The sequence below is a fragment of the Giraffa tippelskirchi genome, chromosome 10 (genome assembly GCF_054371585.1).
Source record: "Giraffa tippelskirchi isolate mGirTip1 chromosome 10, T2T-mGirTip1v1.2.pri, whole genome shotgun sequence".
NCBI lineage: Eukaryota > Metazoa > Chordata > Mammalia > Artiodactyla > Giraffidae > Giraffa > Giraffa tippelskirchi.
In genome coordinates, this window is record NC_137284.1 from 157,460,286 (window position 1) to 157,484,363 (window position 24,078).

At 46.7% G+C, this 24,078-nt stretch overlaps 2 long non-coding RNA genes across 5 annotated transcripts in view; one reads left to right on the top strand and one right to left on the bottom strand.

Annotated features, from left to right (window-relative positions):
• Positions 1–3,778: 3,778 nt before the first annotated feature.
• Positions 3,779–9,950, bottom strand: LOC145523382 (uncharacterized). Its single transcript, XR_014066522.1, has 2 exons — positions 9,383–9,950; positions 3,779–4,491 (listed from the first exon to the last, which is right to left on the bottom strand). It is a non-coding gene; the product is annotated as an uncharacterized LOC145523382 (long non-coding RNA).
• A 42-nt stretch (positions 9,951–9,992) lies between these two features.
• LOC145523384 (uncharacterized) overlaps positions 9,993–24,078 on the top strand; it is a 99,383-nt gene continuing 85,297 nt past the window's right edge. For all 4 annotated transcript variants that reach the window (XR_014066526.1, XR_014066523.1, XR_014066525.1 and 1 more), the window contains exons 1-3: positions 9,993–10,266; positions 20,144–20,253; positions 22,748–22,857. This is a non-coding gene — a long non-coding RNA (uncharacterized LOC145523384). The remainder of the gene's footprint in view (positions 10,267–20,143; positions 20,254–22,747; positions 22,858–24,078) is intronic.

The following is a 24,078-nucleotide window of genomic DNA, read 5'->3' on the forward strand; positions in this document are numbered from 1 at the left end:
TAATAAAAAATACTGTTTTAGGTCTTAGGAAGGGGAGGGTGGGGCGAACTGGGAGGGTAGAACTGATGTATATACACGACTGTGTATGAAATAGATGGCTACTGGGAAGCTGCTATAGCACAGCGAGCTGAGGGAGAGTAGGGGTCCGGATGCACCAAGAATTCAGGCTTCTTGTCAACCCAGAGAGCATCGAACACCGCGCATCGTGGAGGAGTTTCCTTCCTTTGCTAAGAAAACTCGGGGTGAACTCAGTGGGGGAGGCCGGCGGAGAACAGTCAGCATGGCCACGCGGCAGGGGTCCCTGGGGATTCACCAGATGGGGGCTGGGAGACAGGAGGCCCCGCCTGTCCCTGTGAGAGGTGCCCTTGGGCCAGATGCCCTGGACATGCCAGAAGCCACGTTCCAGAAAGGACCCCTGCCCTCTGGTCTCCCAGCTGGTGTGGGTGGTGCTGGCAGTCTGGGATGGCAGAGCGGAGGGAGACGTGCGGGGCAGGCAGGCTGACGCAGAGACAGTGTTCTCAGCAGAAACCTGAGAAGACCAGCTGTCCAAGGCCCAAGCAGCTGGAGTCTGGGGTCTTGGGGAGACCCCCCCTTAGGAAATAATGAAACAATGTAATACTTTTGCTTTGTTTGTCCACATGCTAAACCTCAGGGTGTTTGTGGGGGTGACACTTAAGTGCACAGGTAGTGGGTGGTGGTTTACATAAACCCTCACGTAATCTTCCCAAAATGCTTGAAGGTGAGGATTCATCTTTGAGCCTGGGATTTTTCATTCTTCAAATGAATGGACGTGCCTTGTTGTTCAAAGTGACGGACCTCGTTCGTGGCAAAGGTTACATTCAAATGCAGGCAAGACCTGTCCGGCTCATTCGATTCAAGGGGATGAGTTGCAGAAGTTGAACATAAGCTGGGGCAGCGCCCTGAGCAGTGTAAACAATGGATCGAAGTTCGACCTTTAGTCTCCGTGCTCACGTGTTTGCCTGCCGGCCGGGTGATCCCAAACGGCTGGCCCATGGGTGGGATTTACACGGTATGCGGAATGTGGGTCTACACCACATCCCAGGTGAGAAGGGAGCGAATGGACAGGGCTGAGGGGGCCTGGGACTAAGGGTCCTGTAGGTTTGGATGAGAAGCTAGAGGGGACATGTCACGGGTGTGGGGGAGGGGCCCGGGGGTATGCAGGCTGCGCATCGCTATCCCTTCTGGTCCAAAGCCTTTCTCCAGTGGGTAATTCAGGTCAGAGTGGCAGCGGAGGTCTGCCTCTGTTTAATTGGGCAGGGATGCCCCAGGAAGGCACTCACACCCCCGTTGAGCAGAATCCACCGTTCCTTTTGCAGGACGCCAGCCTGTCCATTCATTTGTTACCCTGCTGGGCCTTGCTTTCACTTGACTTGGCACCTGATCCAGCTGTTATCTGCAGAGCTCTGGAAGAGTCCCTTCTGCAATAACACTATTCTTTTGTTGAGGTAGGTGGCTCAGATGGTAAGAAATCTACCTGCAACGCAGGAGACCTGGGTTTGAGCCTTGGGTTGGGAAGATCTCCTGCAGAAGGGAATGGCTACCCACTGCAGTATTTTTGCCTGAAGAATTCTATGGACAGAAGAGCCTGGAGGGCTATAGGGGGTCGTAAAGAGTCAGATATGACTGAGCAACTAACGCTTTCACTTTCATAGTAATTCACAATGTTTCAGGTGTAAGTAAAGTGATTCAGTTATATACATATGCATATATATCTATTCTTTTTCAGATTCTTTCTCACTATAGGATATTACAAGATACTGAATGTAGTTCCCTGTGCTACACAGTGGGTCCTTGTTTACCAATTTTTCTATATAGTAGTGTGTATCTGTTAATCCCAAATTTCTAATTTATCTCTCCCCACCTCCTTACCCCTTCAGGAACCATAAGTTTGTTTTCTACATCTGTGAGTCTATTTTTGCTTTATAAACAACATTTGTGTCCTATTTTAGATTCTACATATAAATGATATTAGATTTATCTTTCTCTCTCTGACTGCACTTAGTATAAAAATCTCCAGGTTCATCCATGTTGCTCCAAATGATATTACCTCATTCTTTTTTATGGCTGAGTAATATTTCATTGTATGTATGTACTACATCTTCTCTATCTATTCATCTGTCAATGGACACTTAGGTTGCTTCAAAGTATTGGTTATTGCAAATAGTGCTGCTGTGAACATAGGGTATATTTTATATCCCTAATATGTATAGGGATAGATAGGTGTATATCTCTTTAAATTAGATGCAGTAGCATTTCTGCCTCAGCACCTGGAGTGCTGTTGCTGGCTGGTCCTTGGCACAGATTGTCCCTTTTCCTTTCCTAAAAGGAGCTCAGTTCTTGTTGTTCAGTCACTCAGTCGTGTCCGACTCTTTGCGACCCCATGGACTGCAGCGTCCCAGGCCTCCCTGTCCTTCACCGTCTCCCGGAGCTTGCTCAGACTCATGTCCTTTGAGTTGGTGATGCCATCCAACCACCTGGTCCTCTGTCAGCCCCTTCTCCCCCTGTCCTCAGTCTTTCCCAGCATCAGGGTCTTCCCCCTTTGTCTCAGAGTCCAGCGCTACAGGGAACTGACACCCGCTCTAGGGGCGGCCTGACTTCTCTTTCCTCCTCTTTGCCCCATGATTAGCCAACGAAGGACTGTGGTGTAGTTTTAGCCAGTGGGACATGAGGAAGGGTTTTCTGGAGCCTTCCGGAGAAGGAAGTTCCTCACTCGTCTGGGGAAGCTGTTATACTAGAAGCCCCCGAGGTCTCTTCATAGCCACTCGGAGGAAGCATGTAGCCGCCCACAGATGAGAGAAGAAGCATCTTCCTTGTGAACAGAGGAGAGCACTGGGACAGCACCGAGCTCCCAGTGACCAGCTCTAAGATCTGCCCTCCCTGCAGACATTCAATTATAGGGCCAAGCAGCTTACTGATAAAGAAAGCTGAGCACTGAAGAATTGATGCTTTCAAACTGTGATTCTGGAGAAGACTGTTGAGAGGCCCTTGGACAGCAAGGAGATCCAACCAGTCCATCCTAAAGGAGATGAGTCCTGAATATTCATGGGAAGGGCTGATGCTGAAGCTGAAACTCCAATCCTCGGGCCACCTGATGCAAAAAGCTGACTCATTTGAAAAGACCCTGATGCTGGGAAAGATTGAAGGCAGGAGGAGAAAGGGATGACAGAGGATGAGATGGTTGGACGGCATCATCAACTCAAAGGATGTGAGTTTGAGCAAGCTCCGGGAGACAGTGAAGGATGGGGAGGCCTGGCATGCTGTGGTCCATGTGGTCACAAAGGGCTGGGCACTGCTGAGTGACTGAACAACAACCACAAAGCTTCCTTATTGAGATCATTCAGGTTGGTTCCATTCTGTTCCCTTTGCAGCCAAAAGTATTCTAACATTCATCACCCTTGCTATAGATGAGTAGATTTTTGTGCTCTATGCCTTAAATACTCCAAAACACTTCTTCTTTGTGCCATACATAAGGCAGAAAAACAAAGGACAGCTTACGGCTGCATACTCACCTCTAAGAACCTGGCACAGAAATGGATGTGATATAAACCATCCACCATGGAAAGCACACGATCTGAGTACCAGATATCCACCCTCAGAATAACAAGAAAAGAAAATAAGAAACCTTCTGGATTTGGAAAAAAGGAGAAATAATTGTATTTTTCATAATGTTACTGGCAATCTCATAAATACTAGCTTAAAATACTAGCAGTGCTGACTTTTATACACTGCCACCAGTAATATCTGAAGCAACATTAAGACCTCCAAATCAAAACCAGGTTTAATTCTGTAAAATAAATACATATGTGTTTGTCTGGGTAGACAGAGGGATAGAGAGAGAGACATATTTAGGTGTCATCTCAAAAAATCAATGTGATTGAAATTAGGATGTTTGTAAACCGTAAAAGGTTTATAAAAATGTCTACTAATTTTCCTGGTTGATACAAACAATCCCTCTGCCTCCTTATAGACTTCTTAATCAAATATACTAATTTATACAATAAAAAGCAGGTTGAAAGAATTTGAAGCTGCACATAGCCATTCTTTCTAGTCCAATGACTTTCTCCAGGAGACAATCTGGATCAAAATGGCAGCAGAGTATGTCTTCGCAAAGACAAAATTAGATTTTCCTGTTACTGCTCCCCAAGTGGGGAGAGTGTATTGGATTTAATTTCTTCCATCACAAAGTCCAGGAGCAGACAGCTGCATTAGTGATGCTAGAAAATGACAGCAAACACACAGTTTAATTATTTTAAAAAATGCTTCTGAAACAACGGGTGAGGATGTGGAAGAGCAAGTGTCGAGCCAGGAGGTGATGATATGAGTCGGTTCGTAATTCTTTTTGCAATTTGTTGCCGACGCAGGTTCTGACCCTGCTAACCAGAGTGGAGCAGGAAAAGAATCAAGCGCAGTGGTAGTTTCAGTCACAGAGCGTGCATGTCAATGATTCACTTGTGCAGATGGACATGCCTCCTGTGAAAGCAGAAAAGAGAAGGGGCAGGAAGCTTTCTGACTCCAAGATGCACAATGTTCAGGAAGCAAACACATCCCCTTGGGGTTGGGGTGGTGACTCTTCCCTCCATCAGCATCGGCAAATGATGCTGACCCTTGTGACCAGTGGTCCCCCCGCTGAAGTTGGGGTGATGACTCCTCCTTCTGTCAGCATCAGCAAACGATGCCGACCCTTGTGACCAGTGGTCCCCAGGGAAAGAAAAACCAAACCTGGACCTTCCTGGCTGGTAGCTGTGCCCAAAGCTGCTCTCTCCTCACTCACTTCTCCTCCAGACTTAGAGCAAATCTCAAACTGGAGAATTTCCTGTGGATACTGACCTCTGTCAAAAGCATATTGAAAATGGGCTCCACGCTTGGTTTTCTTTTGCTTTATTTCTTATTATATGCAATACAAAGAAGCACTGGTAGAGCTCATTTCCAGTTCCACATCAGAAAGCCTTTACGTTTGGAGGGACTGCTTCACCTAAAATCCCTCAAGTGGGTTTTAATCCAAAATTCAATCACACCGAGAGCCCTGTGCAATGTGGCTTCTTATGTCAATCCCTTCTTACGTATCTGCCGCCCAGTAAATGAAATGAACATGAGATCTATCTTTCGTGGCAGCAAGGGTGTGGGTAATCCAGGATGAGGGATGGCTGGGGCCATTTCTCCATCAGATGCAAAGATGGATTTAACTGAAAACCTGAGGTGCTTGCAGAGCTCCTTGAACATTACCGCACTTTGGTTTCAGCTGAGAACAGGAGATCTGTGGTTTTTCTTCGTGTGCTTAGTCATTTGGTCATGTCTGACTCTTTGCGACCCCATGGTCTGTAGCCCACCAGGGTCCTCTGTCCATGGAATTCTCCAGGCAAGAATATTAGAGTGGGTTTCTATGCCTTCCTCCAGGGTTCCTTCTCCACTCAGGGATCGAACCTGCGTCTCTTGCAACTCCTGCATTGCAGGTGGATTCTTTACTACTGAGCTACCAGGAAAGCCCTCTGAATCCCCTAAGAGCAAGCTATTCTGGGGCCACTCTGTGATCCCAGCCGCATGTAGCCTCTCCAAGCAGCTGCACATTCACAGAAGAGAAGAACAAAGAGTGATGGCAACAGAGCAAAACTCCATTAAGGTGGAACTTGCCCTGATGGCTTCAAATTCTTGATCAAACATTCAGCAAGAAACACAGCTTTAAAAGCTCCCACTGCACCCAATAACTCAGACCACGAACAATGTGTTGCCAAGTGGAAAGCTTTGGAGCATCTGCCTTAATGGAAATAATTATAATTAGCAAAGTGATTAGAGTCAGAAGCTGCTGCTTGAGCATCTCCTGGGGAATAATGATTGTTATTAATTTGCTTTGACTTAAAAATAGGCCTTTTCAGCCTACCACTGACATGGGGTGGCTTTGAGTGGGCACCGCTGTTTCACCTGTCCTGGATCCATTTCCCGTTTTTCTGATAAACAAAGAGTCAGCCCCCCTGGACATCATGTTCTCCTCATTCTCTGTCCCTTGTGTGGTGGAACTGTGCCCAGCTTCTGCTCCAGGGGTGGACATGGGACCTGGGCCTGGCCAAACAGCACTATTACAGCCATCCTAGCAGGTGTAAGGTAGTAATCTCAGTAAGTTTTTGACTTGAATTCCTCTAATGATAAGTGAAGGGCTTCCCAGGTGGCACGGTGGTAAAGAAAGAATCCTTCTGCTAATGTGGGAGATGTAGTTTCCATTCCTGGGTTGAGAAGATCCCCTGGAGAAAAGAATGGCAACCCACTCCCATATTCCTGCCTGGAGAATTCCATTGACAGGGGAGCCTGGCGGGTTACAGTTCATGGGGTCACAAAGAGCCAGAACTGAGTGACTGAGTGACTAAACAACAATGAATGATGCCGAGCATCTCTTCATCTGCTGTCTTCTGAATGCAGGCTTTTAAAGAAAGGTATTTTGTTGTCATCTAACCATTTTGGGAAGCATTCTTAGAACTTTAGAAACTCAACAAAGCCTCTGCTTTCTCCCTTGTGATACATAAGTAGATGAAGGATAGACATAAGAGAGGTGCTTGGGAAATAGAAGAGCTGATTCCTGACACTGTCTCTGCTTCAGCCTTGTTACTTTTCCTGGACAGGCTAATCCTGCACAGGGCAGGACATCTCAGCTTTCCCAAAGCCCATACATTGTTTTCCTGACCCAGTGGCTCTCTGATATCCTTCCAATAACGATCTGGTTAGGAGAAAGCTGGGCACAGCTGTGCTGTGTAATGAAGCCTGGGTCCTTGGAGCTGCCAGAGGTATTGCTTCAGTAAAGAGAACGTCCAAAGGCGGGCTGTAGTTTTATGCTGTGTCATCTTTCATCCCCTCGTGGGAGACCTCAGTGCTGTTTGGCTTTCCCTGAATCTCAACCTAACAATTTTAGACAAATCACAACTTTTCTGTGAGGCTGGAGATGGTGTATTCTTAGGCTCAAATGGATAATAGGTGTAAAATCAAAAGTTAACCATCAGCAGTAATGCAATTAAAAAAAAATTTTTTTAAATCAGAAGTCAACTGCCACCTTCTTCTCCATAGTCACTTTGAAATGTGATGTGCCTCTATTGGAATATCTTCCCTGGCTACTCCTTTCAATGAAATGAAATCCATGAATACCCCTGCAAGGCCCGCATGAGGTGGCCTCTGCCCTCATCTTCAACAGCTTCTGCCCCTCAATCCCTCACTCCCGAGGACCCTGTCACAGTGGCCCCCTCTCCCATTGAATCTGCCCTGCTGTTGCATCTCTGCTCTGGACGCAGAGCCCTCAGGACCATGGTTAGCGCCGACCCTGCTCTGGGTGTGAACACCCTGCCCTTAGCTCTCCCTGCATCCACCTCCCTCCCGTCCTTAGACCTGAGCTCACTAGAGAGACCTTTCTCATCCACCTTATAAAAGATAGCACACCTCTTCCTTCGGTTTTTGCCAAAGAAAAAAGTATTCTGATGTTTGTTAAAATGGTGAAGACTTCATTAGGACTATCCGGATATTGTGTTGACAATAGGGCTCACTTTGAATACAACAGGACCCGTGGGGATTTACAGCCAAGGAGCAGGGTATGGGGGGGGGGGCTGGTGGATGGGAAGGACCAGGAGACAGGATTGAGGGTGGGGGCAGGGCTTTTCCAAACTGATCTAACAGGGTTCGTGCTAAAGGCAGGCCAGATGATCACTGGGGGCTGATGGGGAAAGGCATCTAAGTGGACTTGTCAGGATTCTTGCTGAAACCAGGCTCTGCTGGCCCAGCAAGGATGGGGCCAAGGTTAGTCTGGAGGAGGGCTCAGGGGAGCCTGGATGAAGTTTGCAGGAGAGAGGCTTTGTCATGATGCACAATTCTATGATTGTGTTTATTTCTTTTATTGCATTTATCCCAATCTATAGATAGAATGCTTACAATGATCTCATCTTTGTTATTTACTGTTTTGTCTTTCCCAGCAAAGCAAACACTCCTGAAGTCAGAGGTTTTCACTCTTTTCAGCCCCACCCTCTGTGTCCAGAGTGGTGTTTGCCATACCAGGCCATCAGGAGGTGTGTGCCCAGGGCATGCCCGGGTCCTGCAAAGCTGTCCAGAAGAAACACACATGTGGAATTCGAGCCCTTTGTTGTAGACAGCACACATGAACAGGAAGGAAAGCAGGGCTCTGGAGGGCTCTGCAATAAGCAGACCCACCTGTCACTCTTGACAGCTCACCTGCCCGATACCTGAACACGTCAGTGTGGCCCACATTTAGGGAAATCCCTGGCAGGGCAGGCCATCTTCTGTGACTTAAATATCTTGGGAATGGCATGAGCTGTTAGTTTTTGTCCTGACATTTCCTATCTCCTTCATCCTTTCAGTGGCAGCCTTGGCACTTCACAGACATTCAAGGAAACTCACCAGGGAAGCTTCTGGGACCCTACCGTGGTACAAGGTGGGTGGAAACAACAGTACTGAGGCCAGCGCATACGGGCAGCTGTGTTTCATCCACAACAGTGGCCACTGTTATGTCTGTATGGCTTGATATGCAAGGCTTCTTGTAGGAATTGGCCTCCAACAAGCTTGGATTGTTTCAGTATATTCCACAGTTGTTCTTGGCATCTGGAATTCTGCAGATGCTTCCGGGAGCTCTGCATGGGTACAGACACACAATGACAGCTGCAGGGCCAAGTCTCACTGTACTTTGTCGAGGACAAGGCCAAGAATCTCAGCAGTGTTTCTGAGATATTGGCTCCTTTCAGAAAAAACCCTACAGCAGCCTACAGATTTACTTTTGATGTGAGCACATGACTGGCAAACATTTCCCAGCCTTTGGCAGTGCAGATGGATATGGTGTGTGGCACTTGATTTATGAAACTTGCTTACAAAACTTTTCTTTTGGTCTTCACAATGCCAAACACCTGTTTCATCCAGTACTTGCTTTTCAAGTGGCTGCTTTAGGGTCATGGAGAGAACATGGGTGTGCACGCTATCTTTGTTTTAACAAGGGAGAGTTAGGCATGGCAGCCTCTTCAACAGCTCCTGCCCCTCAATTCCTCACTCCCAAGGACCCTGTCCCTGAGCTCGTCCAACAATATGCAGACCCTTGTGGAGGAATCTATGAGGGGGGGGTTTCTAATGCAGCCACTCGCTGTGTGAACTGGGAAAGCTAACTTCTGTCTCAGTATTTTATCTGTCAAATGAGCCAATTTCTGTCTAACCACCTTGCAGGATTTTTATGAAGTCCCTACTAGATAGAAATCTAGAGATACCAGCTGGGTAACCATGGGGCTGAGGTCTGTCTCGTGCCAACTCGCCCTTGCTCACACTGGCATTCGGTGCCCTGCACATGGACATGGGAGTTCCTTTCATGAGTAGAATGGAAGACCAAGTGACTTACACTTTTCCAAGATGGCAGACCCAAGGCGAGGTTTAATCACAGGTGGGCTAGGAGGTGCTATCCCAGGGCAGAAAGTGAAGTGAAAGTGTTAGTCGCTCAGTTGCGTCTGATGATTTGTGACCCCATGGACGGTAGCCCGCCAGGGTCCTCTGTCCTTGACATTTTCCAGGCAAGAATGCTGGAGTGGGTAGCCTTTCCCAGGGGATCTTCCTGATCCAGGGATCCAATCTGGGTCTCTCGCATTGCAGGCAGATTCTTTACTGTCTGAGCCACTGCGGAAGCCCATTCTGGGGCAGAGAGGGATGGAAAAGGGCGGTGAGGGAAGGATGGGCAAAGAGCAGGTAACATGGTACTGTTTCTACCCCTGCTTCCCATGGGACTGCTAGGAGACACCCTGTCACATGTGGGGCGCCCGCTCAACCACGTGGATGGCCTTGGGCAGGCCGTTCGGAGAACTGCGCTTGGGGACAGTCCATTTGAGGGAAGGGAGGGTAAGTTTCCCGCCACTGGTCGATGCTGGCTTCATGCCCTTCCCTCTGGGTTGTCATCTGCCCCAACAATGGCCACTATGACGTGGCAGCTCACCACAGAGGCTCTGAGCGTCCTGCTGGAGTCTGGGCAGGTGCCCAGGTTCTGACCAGGAGCCCCAGCTCCTCGGAGGAGTGGACCATACAGGACGGAGGGAGGAGGTCCTGACTGGCCCGGCTCTGAGTCATCTGGCTACCACGTCAGCTCACACAGAAATTCTGGAGTCAGAGCAGGCTGAGGGAGCCAGGGAAGCTGCACGAGGCTGACATTTCAAGTCACCTGACGGAGGGACAGGGCTTGCTTTTTTGTCAGACACATCCTATCCCGAGGCTGCCTGATAGCAACTCGACCACGCGGTAAAAGTCCTGTACTTGCAGTAGCCTGGGGAGTGCTGACTTTCTCAAGTTCAAGAGCCCAGTGCCTGTACTTTAAGTAACTTTAGCTGGAAAAATGTCTTTTGCCACTTTTATTTGATAGGAAAGGGGCTACAAAGGTCAAGTGTAGCCTACATCCGGCTATGAGCATAGTCAAATCTGGTGACTTGTTTGTGAGGTTGAGGAGAACTTTGGCCCCCAATACACCCTTTATTGGACAGCTTCCTCCCACACTTACTGGACTGCCAGAAATCACATCTCGGTCACGTGAGTCAAGGCGAATGTGTTTCCTGGAGCTGTGGTCACTGGGCAGTCTGCACTCCTCGTCGGTTTTAACCACCTGCCTCTCTTGCACCTCCTGCATTGGCAGGCGGGTGCTTTACCACTAGCGCCACCTGGGAAGGCCCTTGTCTCTGTGAACCTGACTATTTTAGGTGCCTCATGAAAGTGGAATCAGGCGGTATTTATTCTTCTCTGTCTGAATTATTTCATTTAGGGTAATGCTTTCCAGGTTCATCCAAGCTGTCATAAATGGCAGAGCTTCATTCTTTTTAAAGGCTGAATAATATTCTATTGTATGTATGTACTGCATTTTCTTTTTTCCATTCATCTCTCAGTGGCCACATAGGTTATTTTTATGTCTTGACTACCATGATATCGATATCATAGGTTGTTTGCTAAATGATGCTTCAATGAACATGGGTGTGTGGATATGTCTTTAAGATTCTAGTTTCAACTTTTCTGAATAAACACCCAGAAATGGGATTTTTAAAAATTATGATAGTTTTATTTTTAATTTCTTGGGGAACCTCCACATTGTTTTCCATAGCGGATGTACCACTTTGCATTCCCACCAACACGCACGGGTAGATATCATCATTTACCAACTTCCTTTGATCAACTTTCAGAAGCTTCTCATGGCCTTGGGATATTATATGTATTTTTTCAGGGTCAGAGCTTGGCAGCTTTTTAGAGACGTGTGTGACTCCCACCTCCTTGTGCCGTTTGTATTTTTCAATTTTTTCTGCGTCACTAAATTTGTCTTAAGATTATAAGTGATATGGAAAGGTTTTGACTGTGTTCCACCATTCAGAGTTAGAAATTATTGTATCTTGGACTTTAAAACTTAATGTATCTGTATCTGTCATTTTATTATTTATGGGTGATTTCCCCAGCCAAACATCTGCCTCACCCTTGCTTTTAATTGCAATGGTCCTGAAAGAGTCAAAATTGCAATGGTCCTGAAAGAGTCAAAAATCCCTGAGGGGAGAAGTTTTTCATCTGGGATGCCAACATAAGTTCAAGACCTTTTGTAAATATTAGTGCTTTCAAAATAATGAAGTCTTCAATTTCTTCACTTGCATTAAAACCAACCACTGAAACATAGCTTAATGTCTTCACATTTTGCCCTCCTGTCAGTGAGGTTATGGTGGCTCAAGAATAGTGACTATGTAATTTATTTGTAGGAGGCATGTAGAGAACTTTCTGTGTTCCCACCTTCATGTCTTCTATTAATTTGCTAACTTGGGACTCCCCTGGTGGTCCAGTGGTTAAGACACTGGCTTCCAATGCAGGGGACATAGGTTCAATCCCTGGTCAGGGAACTATGGTCCTACATGCTGCCAGGCATGGCCAAATTGTTCTTTTTTTTTTTTTTTAATTTGCTAACTTGTTGTCACTTTCTCATCACTTTTGGAAAAACCCCTCTGAGATGAAGTAACTTACGGAAAGTCACATATTTACATGCATGCTGGTAGGCTTGTCCTTTGGCAGCTAGGTGACTCTTAGTGAAATGGAGAACGCTCTTCTTATTATAGCTTGGAGAAGAGCTAGCCCATCACTAGGTCCACTGGAGAAGCACACCAGGAATATTGTATAACTTTGTTGTTGTTCAGTCACTAAGTTGTGTCCAACTCTTGCAACCCATGGCCTGCAGCACTCCAGATCTCCCTGTCCTTCACTATCTCCCAGAGTTTACCCAAGTTCATGTCCATTGAGTCAGTGATGCCATCCAACCATCTCATCCTCTGCTGTTCTCTTCTCCTTCTGCCTTCAATCTTTCCCAGCATCAGAGTCTTTTCCAATGAAAAGAGAGTTGGACCATAAAGAAGGCTGAGTGCCAAAGAATTGATGCTTTCAAACTGTGGTGCTGGAGAAGACTCTTGAGAGTCCCTTGGATTTGAAAGAGATCCAACCAGTCCATCCTAAAGGAAATCAGTCCTGAATATTCATGGGAAGGACTGATGCTAAAGCTGAAGCTCCAGTACTTTGGCCACCTGATGCAAACAGCTGACTCATCTGCTGCAAACAGCCAACTCATTGTATAACTTACCGAAGCTGAAAACATTCAGTTGCTCCCCTAAGGGGACAATTCTTCCTACAAGATATACTTCAAACCAACACATTTTACAGCATTTCTAAATATGAGGGTGTGTGTCAGACCAATTGGCTCCAGTTCTGAGCCTTACTTTACGCTACTCATCTCGCCTGGGATACCCTTGTTTCTTCTTATTCAAAACTTTTCCTACTCCTACTTTAAGGTCTGACATAAATTCTCCTTCCATTAAAACCCGTCTGGTTATGACACCCTTTAAAGAGCTTTTCACTGAGTGTATTTACCACACTTCCTGTCTTTGTTGTCCATTTGAGTCATGAAAACAGTATGTATCACAAGAAAACATTATCTAAGCATCTGGACGGTGGATGGCTTCCATGTGCCTTGTTGAACTTGACCATGGAGGTGCTGAGAACACACTCATGTGTGCCTGCTAAGTTGTTTCAGTCATGTCTGACTCTTCGCGACCCTACGGACTGCAGCCTGCCAAGCTCCTCTGTCCATGGGGATTTTCCAGAAAGAATACTGGAGTGGATTTCCATGCCCTCCTGGGGAATCTTCCCTACCTAGGGATCCAGCTCACGTCTCTTATGTCTCCTCCAGTGGCAGACAGGCACTGCCTGTGGAGCCCACTCGTGTGGATAGTGCAAAAACTTCCAGGAAGAATTTTTTACTTTCCTGTGCCACCAGGGTCTTCCCAGGTAACTCAGTGGTAAAGAGTCTGCCTGCAATGCAGGAGACTTGGGTTCGATCCCTGGGTTGGGAAGATCCCCTGGAGGAGGGCAGGACAACCCACTCTAGTATTCTTGCCTGGAGAATCCCATGGACAGAGGAGCCTGATGGGCTACAGCCCATGAGATCACAGAAGAGTCAGACATAACTTACCGACTGTACAACAGCAGTGCTAAAGTTCAAGTTTGCTTGCTTTAAATTTTTAAGCCCAGTCTTCGATCTCATGAAGCATGTTGGGCTGACGTTGCCGTAATGTGTGCCAAGGGCAGTGCTGTGTTTCCAAGCTGAAGATTTTTTTCTGTGTGTTGTCACGATGCATTTGCCCGCCTCCCTTTTTATCCGGGGGTCTTCCTTTTAATTTGTTTTTAATTGCCTATTTAACACACCTAGCAATTAAGGTGAAATGGCTCTTTGACAAATGTGAGCGCTTTTTAATTAGTGCTAATTGCTTTTGTTAATTAAAAGTAATGCTTTATATTGTGTTATTGGTATTCTCTTCTATAAAACTGGATTAATGAGTTCCAATCAATCCTGCCACAAAAGGACGTTGCTTTGTGATCATTGGGGCTTTAGGCATTGCAGTTCTCAGAAGATAAAAACATGGCTAGGACTTAAGGAGAATTTACCAGGGGAGGCAGGTGATTTGGTTGCTGGCTTGGACGACTCCCACCAATTTGGAAGTTTCTTGAAAGTCCTTGGTGAGGAGTGATCTCTACTGATGCATCAGAGGGTTTCAACAAGAAAGAGGAACATTATTCAATTAGGACCATTTCTGGGGGACTTAAAAATAGGACTGTTTGTAAGAGCCTGGGCTAGGTAAAGGAGGTCATGATGGACAGAACTGTTATACCCTTAGGTCAGAGAGACAGAAGAGGAAAAGGTTATTAAAACCTGGAATTGTTGTTGTCCAGTTGCTCAGTAGTGTCCGACTCATTGTGACCCCATAGGCTGCAGCATGCCAGGCTTCCCTGTCCTTCACTATGTCCTGGAGTTTGCTCAAACTCACGCTTATTGAGTCGGTGATGCTATATCTCATTCTCCTTTTGCCTTCAATCTTTCCCAGCATCAACGACTTTCCAGTGAGTTGGCTGTTCGCACCAGGTGGCCAAAGTATTGGAGCTTCAGCCTCAGCACCAGTCCTTCCAATGACTATTCAAAGTTGAATTCCTTTAGGATTGACTGGTTTGGTCTTCTTGCGGCCCAAGGGACTCTCCAGAATCTTCTCCAACACCACAGTTCAAAACCATCAGTTCTTCAAAACCATCACTTCTTTATGGTCCAACTCTCACATCAGCACATGACTACTGGAAAAACTACAGCTTTGACTAGACGGACCTTTGTCAGCAAAGTAGTGTCTCTGCTTTTTAACACACTGTCTAGGTTGTTAGCAGCATAGATATCTGGGGGTTTTCTAGCCTGCACAGCAGTCCCCCTCGCATGCTCACACTTTTGAGTCTCTCCAACCCTTGTGACACCCTTGACTGTAGCAGTTCAGATCATTATCCTTTGCTGAGAGCATCGTTTCAGCACCACCCCAGGGTCCTCCCCAGGGTGCTTGGGCCTCTGCCTTGGGAAGCAGTCCCATCCTGGTAAACCTGTGTCCCATCCCCTCCATCCAGAACCTTCAGGTCCCAGGTGCGTTCTCCTGGCTCCTGTCAGTACCAGTGGCCTTGGCCAATTCCAGAGGGACCTCCAGTTCTGGGAAGACCTTTGAGAGTAACCCTGGAATTGGGGGGGAAGAGAGGACTTTGATTTGCCCTCCTCAGTCTGTCCCTGGATGCAGCCTGACCTCACCCAGGAAGGGTGAGGCTTGAAGACATCAGGATTTGGCCACCAAAACTCCCCCTAGACTTGGGAATGTGCACTTCAGTCCCGGAGGAGGGAATCTGGACCACGGTCTGCAGCATCCACTTCTCTTGTTTATATAGATGATTTGGCAAAGGGATAGGAAAACACTTCCATCTGTTAGGTCAACAGCTGGAACGAAGCATATTTCATTTCTATTCGGTTGGAGTATGAGGTTTTGATGTGCACACATTTTTTATAGAAAAGAAGTCCTTCCACGCAAACCTGGCTAGTCGGCCACGCTGGTCCTCTCCCTCTTGGTTCTCCCATTCACTCCTCCTCTTAGCTTGCTCGGCTCTGTGTCATGGGGACTCCATTTCCCAGGCTGTTTCAGATCCTGGGAGACTGGATGGAAGGTTGGGGGGTGGCAGGGGACAAGATATTTCCTCCATCTCCCACTCTCTTGCTCAAGGGGGAGGCTCCAGTGCTCACAGACTGATGACCACAGTCCCTGGTCTCTGAGAGCGGGGCTGTGCGCCCCCCACCCTCCACCCCAGCCTTGCAGTGGTAGCATCTGTCTTTGTCTTGCCTCACCAGGCCCTGCTTCATCACCAGTGAGATGTAATTGCCAAAAACCAGTTTCTTGTGTTAAATATCCTCTGTCTAAAATATCCAGAATAGCTTTAATTAATCCCCAATTTTTGGACATGGAAGCTGTTTCTTCTTTGTTACTAGAAGTATACGGCTGTGACCATCCTTGGTACTAAATCTCTGTATACACCGATGGTTATTTTATAAAGCTAAAATCCCAGAGGCGGAGGAATTACTGGCTCAAAAGATTTCAAACTCTTGTCCAGCTATTGCTAACTTTCCTTCCAGAGGGTTATCCTAACTGCTAACCTTCTCTTGGTCCCTGTGACTGAAACTCTCTCCTGGACCCTCCAAGCCCCAGGTTTTCAGTTTGCAGCCTGTGGCTGCTGACAGCACACGATGATGTAAATTGTGGCCATACCCGGGTGCTGTCCACAGCATATAACTGAGTCTTCTTTCTTTTAAAAGCCAGTTTGGCAGTCCATGTCTTTTGATTGGATTGTTTGATCCATTTACATTCTGGTCTGCTTCTCCTGGAGTGATACACCTGCTGTCTGAGCAGCGATGGGTTGGGGTGGGAGCCCCTAGTCTTCTGGGCCTGTCCTCCTGGTGTGGAGCCTCTCCTTATGAATGAGTTGGTGTAGGGTCGATCGAGGCCTCAGTATTGCCAGCCCATCGTACCTGGGGTAGACATTCCGCCCCACCAGGTAGGCGCCTCATCTTTTCAGCCGTTCTTCCCTGGAATTCTGAAAGCCTGAGAAGCACCAGTCACCTCTGCCTTTCAAAGTGAAATTGTACCTCCACTGGGATGAGGTGGGGAGAGGACCCCTGTCTTCTTGGCTGGACCTGCCCAGATCAGAGGGCCTGTGATCGAGTTAGCCAGGGTGGGGGTGACAGTGGGCTTAGATTCCCTAGACCCCCACCATTCTTACTGAGCCTTAGTAGATTTTCTTGAATATTTCTCCAATTGCTAAATGCCCTCAGGACAGTCCCCAGGAGGTTTAGATGACTGTTTTAAAAAATAATTTTCACTAGTTAAGTGGTTGCTTTTCCAGGGAGAATGGAGTCATTGGACTCCCCATTCATTCCAGAATTCTTCTAAAGGCAACTCTGAACTACATGAAAACAAACTTTTCCTTTTTTTCCCCAATTGCCTGGCATGTGGGCTGTAATTCACCATTTTTCTCTGATGGAAAAGGTTTAGCACAAGTATCTTTATTGCAATAAGTGACTGAGTCCCCTGATAGAACATTAAATATTTGTAATGCTACAGTTTTGATCCAGAAAGGAAACTCACTGTTATAGCTGCAGTTCTTGCTCCATGAATATTTCACCCAACAATGTGTGAATTTTTATTACTGAATGCCTTTGGACCAGTGGTCCTATTATAGATTTAAATCCTCAACTTGGTTTTAGAGATAAATTTATTATTTGGTATTTGCTCACTAGGGAGAGATTTAGTCTAGCTATAGTTTTTATGGGGTTTTATCACCAGACAACAATGCTCTACAGAGGTCCTTAAAATGTCTAGTCATGTGTGCATTCTGTTCAAACACTCTGAGATTTTGATGTTTGCTGGAGAATTTATCCACTCTCCTTTATCCATACTGCAGACCAAGATGCCAAAGAAACCAAAGCAAGTAGCCAAGTGACCTTTATGCTCTGCTGTGTTCTTTGATCTTTGGTGAAGTTGAGTGTGGCAGGGGCGTATTTTATTTTCTCCCCTTTGCCTTTATGATGCGAAGAACTGACTCATTGGAAAAGACCCCGATGCTGGGAAAGATTGCAGGCAGGAGGAGAAGGGGATGACAGAGGATGAGATGGTTGGATGGCATCACTGACTCGATGGACATGAGTTTGAGCAAGCTCCAGGTGTTGGTGATGGACAGGGAGGCCTGGCATGCTGCAGTCCATGGGGTCGCAAAGAGTCGGACACGACTGAGCGACTGAACTGAACTGAACTGAACTGCCTTTATTTTGGCCGCATTTTGCATCTTTGTGGGACCTTAGTTCCCTCAACCAAGGATTGAACCCAGACCCTCTGCAGTGAAAGGACTAAGTCCAGTGAAAGTCCTAACCACTGGACTGCCAGGGAACTCCTTCCCCTTTGTCTGTTAAGGATTGTTTTTTTTTTTAGTTGGGCTTCCCTGGTAGCTCAGCTGTTAAAGAATCCACCTCTAACGGGGAGACCTGGGTTCGATCCCTGGGTTGGGAAGATCCCCTGGAGAAGGGAAAGGCTACCCACACCAGTATTCTGGCCTGGAGAATTCCATGGGGTCGCCATGGCTGACTCTTTTGTGACCCCATGGACTGTAGCCCATCAGGCTCCTCGGTCCATGGAATTTCCCAGGCAAGAATGCTGGACCAGGTTGCCACTTCCTTCTTCAGGGAATTTTCCCGACCCAGGGGTCAAACCTATGTCACTTGCCTTGCAGGCAGATTCTTTACCACTGAGCCACCAGGGAAGCCTTTTAAGGATTACTTATAAGGATTTATCAGTATCCTTCAATATCTAATGTACTATGCTATATGTGCATATTTCCCTTTTAATACTTGAATCATTGACATGTAGGGAGGATCCATTTAAGCCACATTTACAAAGTAAGTGGCCAGTTAGAACATTATCATGTGACTCATAGCTTTTAACCAGATATTCTTTAACAATTATTTCTTTGTGTCTGTGCTGGGTCTTCATTACTCTTCCTGGGCTTTCTCTAGTCGTGGTGAGCAGGGGCTACTCTCTAGTTGCAGGAAAAACTAGAGAAAGGCTTCTCATTGTGGTGGATTTGCTCGTGGATCGCTGGCTCTAGGGTGCATGGGCTTCAGTAGTTGGGGTGCGTGGGCTTAGTCGCCCCTCAGCACGTGGGATCTTTCCAGAACAGGGATCAGACCCAGGTCCCCTCACTGGCAGGCAGATTCTTAACCACTGGATCACCGGGGAAGTCTCTAACCAGATACAGTTTTAATTCAACCCTTTGGGCTTTGGAAACTGGCTAGTCACCCCTCCTTTTCCTCTATCAACCAAAAGCTTATTGATGACTTACAATGGGTAATACTCCAAGTGGTATCTCAGGGATACAAAGAAATATCAGCCTGACTCTCTTGCAAGGACCCCAGTCAGGCAAAGCTCCATGTGTTAAATTATGAAGCAGACAAAAGCTTGTTCTTGTCTTTTTGATTCTCCTTTAAAATAAATTCTCCTATGTGTTTCTTTCTTCTCTCAAATACTGTCTGCCCCTTTATCGTACCCTTCCTTTCATGCTTTCGAACACTGTTTTGAAAGGATATTTCCACTACATGGATCCGGGTGACATGTCTGTCTTCTAAAGGAAGTTGTGGGTCAGCACTTCTGGTTGTATAGACTGTGCCCTATGCAACAGCACCTGGCCAACGTGGCAACGTGATGGGCTGGAGTCAGACCTTACTCACTTTCCCAGTCCTGAGTCCTTATGGACTGTTCTGGAAAATGAGATCTCATTAGAGCCTCTCTGCCCTAATCCTAAATGGGCCACCTTTGACTAATTCTTAAATAAGTACTGTGTATGCAAGCTGACATCCCGAATATCTGAGTTTTAAGGAAAGGGCCTGTGCTTTACTAGGAGGTTTCGAAAAGTCAGGGAGAAGATAGACTGTTTTAGGGGGTCAGAGGGCTACCTGTGATTATGAACTCCTAAGATGAAGTTTGAGGTCTGCCTTGCTTCCATGTGGAGCAGACCGCATGCTTGCCAGTCCTATATCCTGTATATTTGTGAGAAAGAGACTAGCTCCTCCCATATTGGTTAGAACATAAGACTGGAAAACTCTGATGGGGATTTTGGGTTAAGACTTGAGCTGTATATGTTCCTGGGGAAGCAAGGATGATGAATTAAAACAGTTACAAGAAACTGTAATGCAGGCGGGTGGTCAATGTCAGTGATCTTGGCCAAGACAGGGTCAGGGAGCCTGGGTTTGGGTCACTGGCAAGAGTCAGCCCAGGCGTGGATGATCACTATGATCAAAACTCGGGACCTGGAGTCCAAAGATTAGATGAAAAGTCCACCGTAAGCACCCAGTCAAAGTCTGATTGAGGAGGACAGTCATATAAACCACCACCTGACTCCTCCACAGCACCCGTCTATGCTTTTCACGTTTGAGGTAAACAAAGAATTAGAGAAAACTATTGAGGGCAAGAGGAGAAGGGGGAGACCAAGGGTGAGATGGTTGGATGGCATCACCGACTCAAAGGACAGGAGTTTGAGCAAACTTGGGGAGACAGTGAAGGACGGGGAAGCCTGGTGTGCTGCAGCCCGTGGGGTCGCAAAGAGTCAGACACGACTGAGCGACTGAACAACAGATGATGAACTGGGAAAGCACATGGCCCACCAGGGCATTTTATGGAATCTCTGAATGGGACTAGTGTCTGTCTTTCTGCTTAAGGAGAGAAGAAAGAGAAAGCAGGAAGACTTGGACTCTTCCCAGAGCCGAGAGCAAAGCTTGCTGGCAGAATTGAGGGGAAAACGTGGCATGGGGGACATCTCTGGTTGCAGGTATGGAGGCCTCACGTCTCTGCTTAGCACTAGTTGCTATTCTTTTGGTCATAACCATGGTGACTCTGCTCTCAGTACACACGTGGGCAGCCCTTCCTTTTTTGGTTTAGCGTTTCTTAGGAATCCATGGTCAGAGGGTGTCACTGAGTCCCAGGTCCGCCTGCCTCAAGGGCAGAAAGGAGAAGGAGAGAGAGAGCACGCAGGAGAGTTAGTTGGGTCTATTATGGATTCTGTTTGAGTTTCTGTAGAGGGTTCAGTTCAGTTCAGTCACTCAGTCGCAAGAAGGTTTGTACACAATTAGCGACAAAGTCTGGAGAGAGCCAGTACATTTTATGACTTTGTGATATTTAGGAGGGTGTTTGATGTCTTATTTTTCTAACTTTTGAAACAGTTAAAGGATGCTTATTGGCCCCCATTTTGTTGGAAAGACCGAGCATGCAAATTGAACCCAATATTTATAAAAACTCTTGGTGATTAGAATTTTAAATGGTAATTTGCTAGTGATTGGGTATTGCAAAGATACTTGGTTGCATCCAACAAGAAGGGCTGCTCAGGTAGTTACTAATAATCCAATTATTATGCCCAGAACTGGAGAACTGTTTCTCCTTAAGTGATGTGCTCTCCTACTTATTACAATAATTAAAATAGTTAGCAATGACTCTAAGAATTTTGTTTTGTAAAATTTGTTTACAAACCGACAAAGTGAGAGTGGAAGTCGTTCAGTCATGTCCGACTATTTGCAACCCTGTGGACTATACAGTCCATGGAATTCTCCAGGCCAGAATACTGGAGTGGGTAGCCTTTCCCTTCTCCAGGAGATCTTCCCAAATCAGGGATCGAACCCAGGTCTCCCGCATTGCCGGCAGATTCTTTACCAGCTGAGCCACAAGGGAAGCCCCAAACCGACAATGCCTTCATTGTTTAGTCATTTTTCACTTTTACAAAAGGTAATAGACACGGATGTGGCTGTGAACTCCAACCATGCACTGAAAAATGTTTAATCCCAGGCAAAAGGAGAAGGGGCAGCAGAGGAAGAGGTGGTCAGGTAGCATCACCAACTCAATGGGCATGAATTTGAGCAAACTCCTGGAGGTAGTGGAGGACAGAGGAGCCTGGCGTGCTACAGTACATGGAGTCACAAACAATCGGACGTGACTTAGCGACTGAACAACAACAATCCCATGAATATAGTGACATACCTGCTGCATGTAACATGGCATTCACAATGAGCTTTTCTCATCGGCAAGACTGTCCTCAGTACTTCCACATGTGCATAGTGTTTTTTTGGGTGGTTGCATGTCTTGGGGATGATTGGCATTTGATTTAGCAATTGCCATTTCCCCCCAGGGATACCAGAATACTTCATGTAGATTTCCAGAGTTCTTAGGACAGGAAAAAGCTTCTTAAGGTAAAGCGAATGAATGTCTCCCAGGCTCAGTACTAGGAATATGATGTCATCTACTTGAATGGGGGTTCTTGAGGTTGGCTCATCTGCAGCTCCAACTGAGAGACTTATTAAAAAGTGGATTCCTGTGTCTACCCCTGATGAGTCTGTCATGTGTCTACGGAAGATTTGAGCATCTGTACTTTTCAATAAGCTCCTCAGAAAATCCTGACATACACAGGATGCTTGCCGATAAACCTCATGCTTTCTCTTCTAATAATTTTCAAACAGCCACATCCTGAACACTTGTATCATGAAAACTGGTAAGTTATTGATGATCTTTCCTTACTGGACTGTTTCCTTTCATTGTAAATTACGATGGACAGTGAAGCATGATGTAACATACCAGAGCGTAAAATGCAAAGGATCAATTCTGTTCAATAACTCAATTTATCAATTTCAGACTGTAAATATATTTAAATATTTTAATAAGTGTTAACAGCCTATGTTTTGTTGGCTGAAGCTTAGCTATGCTATGAGCATTGATCAATAATTATTATTTGTAGGATTCTTGCTGGATCAACACAGCCTGGAAAGCCCCTCATGTGTGAGCTCTATCTTGTATTAAAAGTTTTCAGGCCCCAGGAAAAATGGTCTGAAAGAATGAGCTTACTCGAGAAAAATAAAAATGAGAGCTTTGATCTATAGTCATTGATTTTGGCAACTTGGCCTCTCTTAGAGTAAAAACCAGTTTTAAGTGTTTTTGAAAAAGGATTATGAAGGATTTGCATTTGTTTAATGTGAACTACAGTTCTGCAAGTTGCCCGAAATGTCACCATCCCCGATTTAATCCTTTAATTTAAATTACGGTTTCTGGTGTGTCTGTCACACGAAAAGTGCTGTCTGGTGTCAGTCTAACGATATTGTAGAGGTATTGCAACAGAGTGCAGAGGCCACTGCAGCTGAAACAGAAGCGTTGCAGTTGTTAACGTTGTGTTCTTGGCCAAGGCAGGGCTCTCTGCGCGCTGCGTGGAGTAGAGGACTAAGAGGGATGTAACAGCATCTGATAAACCTTCTTCTCAAGTCGACTCCCTTCTCTCCCCCTCAAAGGTGACTCCATTATCAGACATCAGGAGTGGAAATCTTTCAGAAATCTGGGCACCTGGTTTTTCTCCAGGGCCGCCCTCGATGGGAGAGGAGACAGGACCGGAACATCTGGAGTAAGTCTTGCTGCCCGCGTTACGGGTCTTGCCCCTCCTCTAGGGCAGTCCCACCTCCTCTGCTCTCTCACCTTTCCCATCTCTCGTCCTTTCCTGGGAGCTCAGGGTGGGACCGGGGACCATCACTGCGATGCTCTTAGAGCGCCTGCATCAGTCCTGCAGAAGCAGAGGGAAGGATGGTTTTCTTTCTCCGCCCAAACTGGCTGCCATCTGTGTGTGTTAGTTCCCTTCTCATCCATACCGATGTCTTTCTTGAGTTTATCGTTCTTAAGCTTAGCAATTACTATGTAGGGTAAAAATTCCCCATGTTGAAGGAGGAAAAAAAAAAAAATAGGACACAGGAACAGAAATGATAGTGGCATGAATGGAAGAGAGTGAGAAGTCTGATCTCATTAAATGCATACATTCGGAGAAGGTGGGGCTGGATTCTAGGAGCTTTGAAAGCCAAGGTGAGCGGTTTAAATTTGATGGAGAAGGGGAAAGGGGGCCAAGCGCGCTCGGGGATGCAGGCACACCTGCAGGAAGTTTACCGGGAGCACTTCCCAGGTCAATGCCCGAGGAAGGGAGGAGGGCCCGGGTGGCACTGGGGTGTCGACAGCAGCCTCAGCTGATGGCCCCAGGAAGGAACTCGGAAGCTGGTGCATTTTCAGGGGGCCCTGGCCCCTCTCCTCTCACACTGGCCAGTCGTTAGGTGTGGCTTCCTCTGCCCCCAGTGGTGTGTCTTGGGGTGAAGGAGTGCTCGTCATGTGAGAGCAGTTTGCAGAGAGGATGGCGGCCACGATCAGTCATCTGGTGGGGAGGGGGTGTGGAGCATCCTTCACCCCTGAAGGAGGGTTGGGTGGCATATTGTGGTGACCCTTACGGGGCATCTTGCTGTCCATCACTGCCATGTCTTAAAGAATCTACTGTCAGGGGCAAAACGCTTACTTGGAGGTTGGGTGTGTCTTCAGCAGAATGACTGAGTGAGTCCTCCAACCCGTAAGGCAGGAAGCATCCTCTGGAGGAGTGAGTGGCATCAATACGAATCCTCGTTACCCCTAATGGGACGCGGTCATGTCCATCGTGCACGTGACTGGCACTGTAGCAACATTTAAGTGTGCCGTCTCACTTCGCATTCAAAGCCTGCTGGTGGCAGGCTGTGTTTCATTACCATTCTGCTGGTTGTCAGCATTTCTGTGATACAATTAGAGGCATGTAATTCCCAGAACAAATGAGCCATTT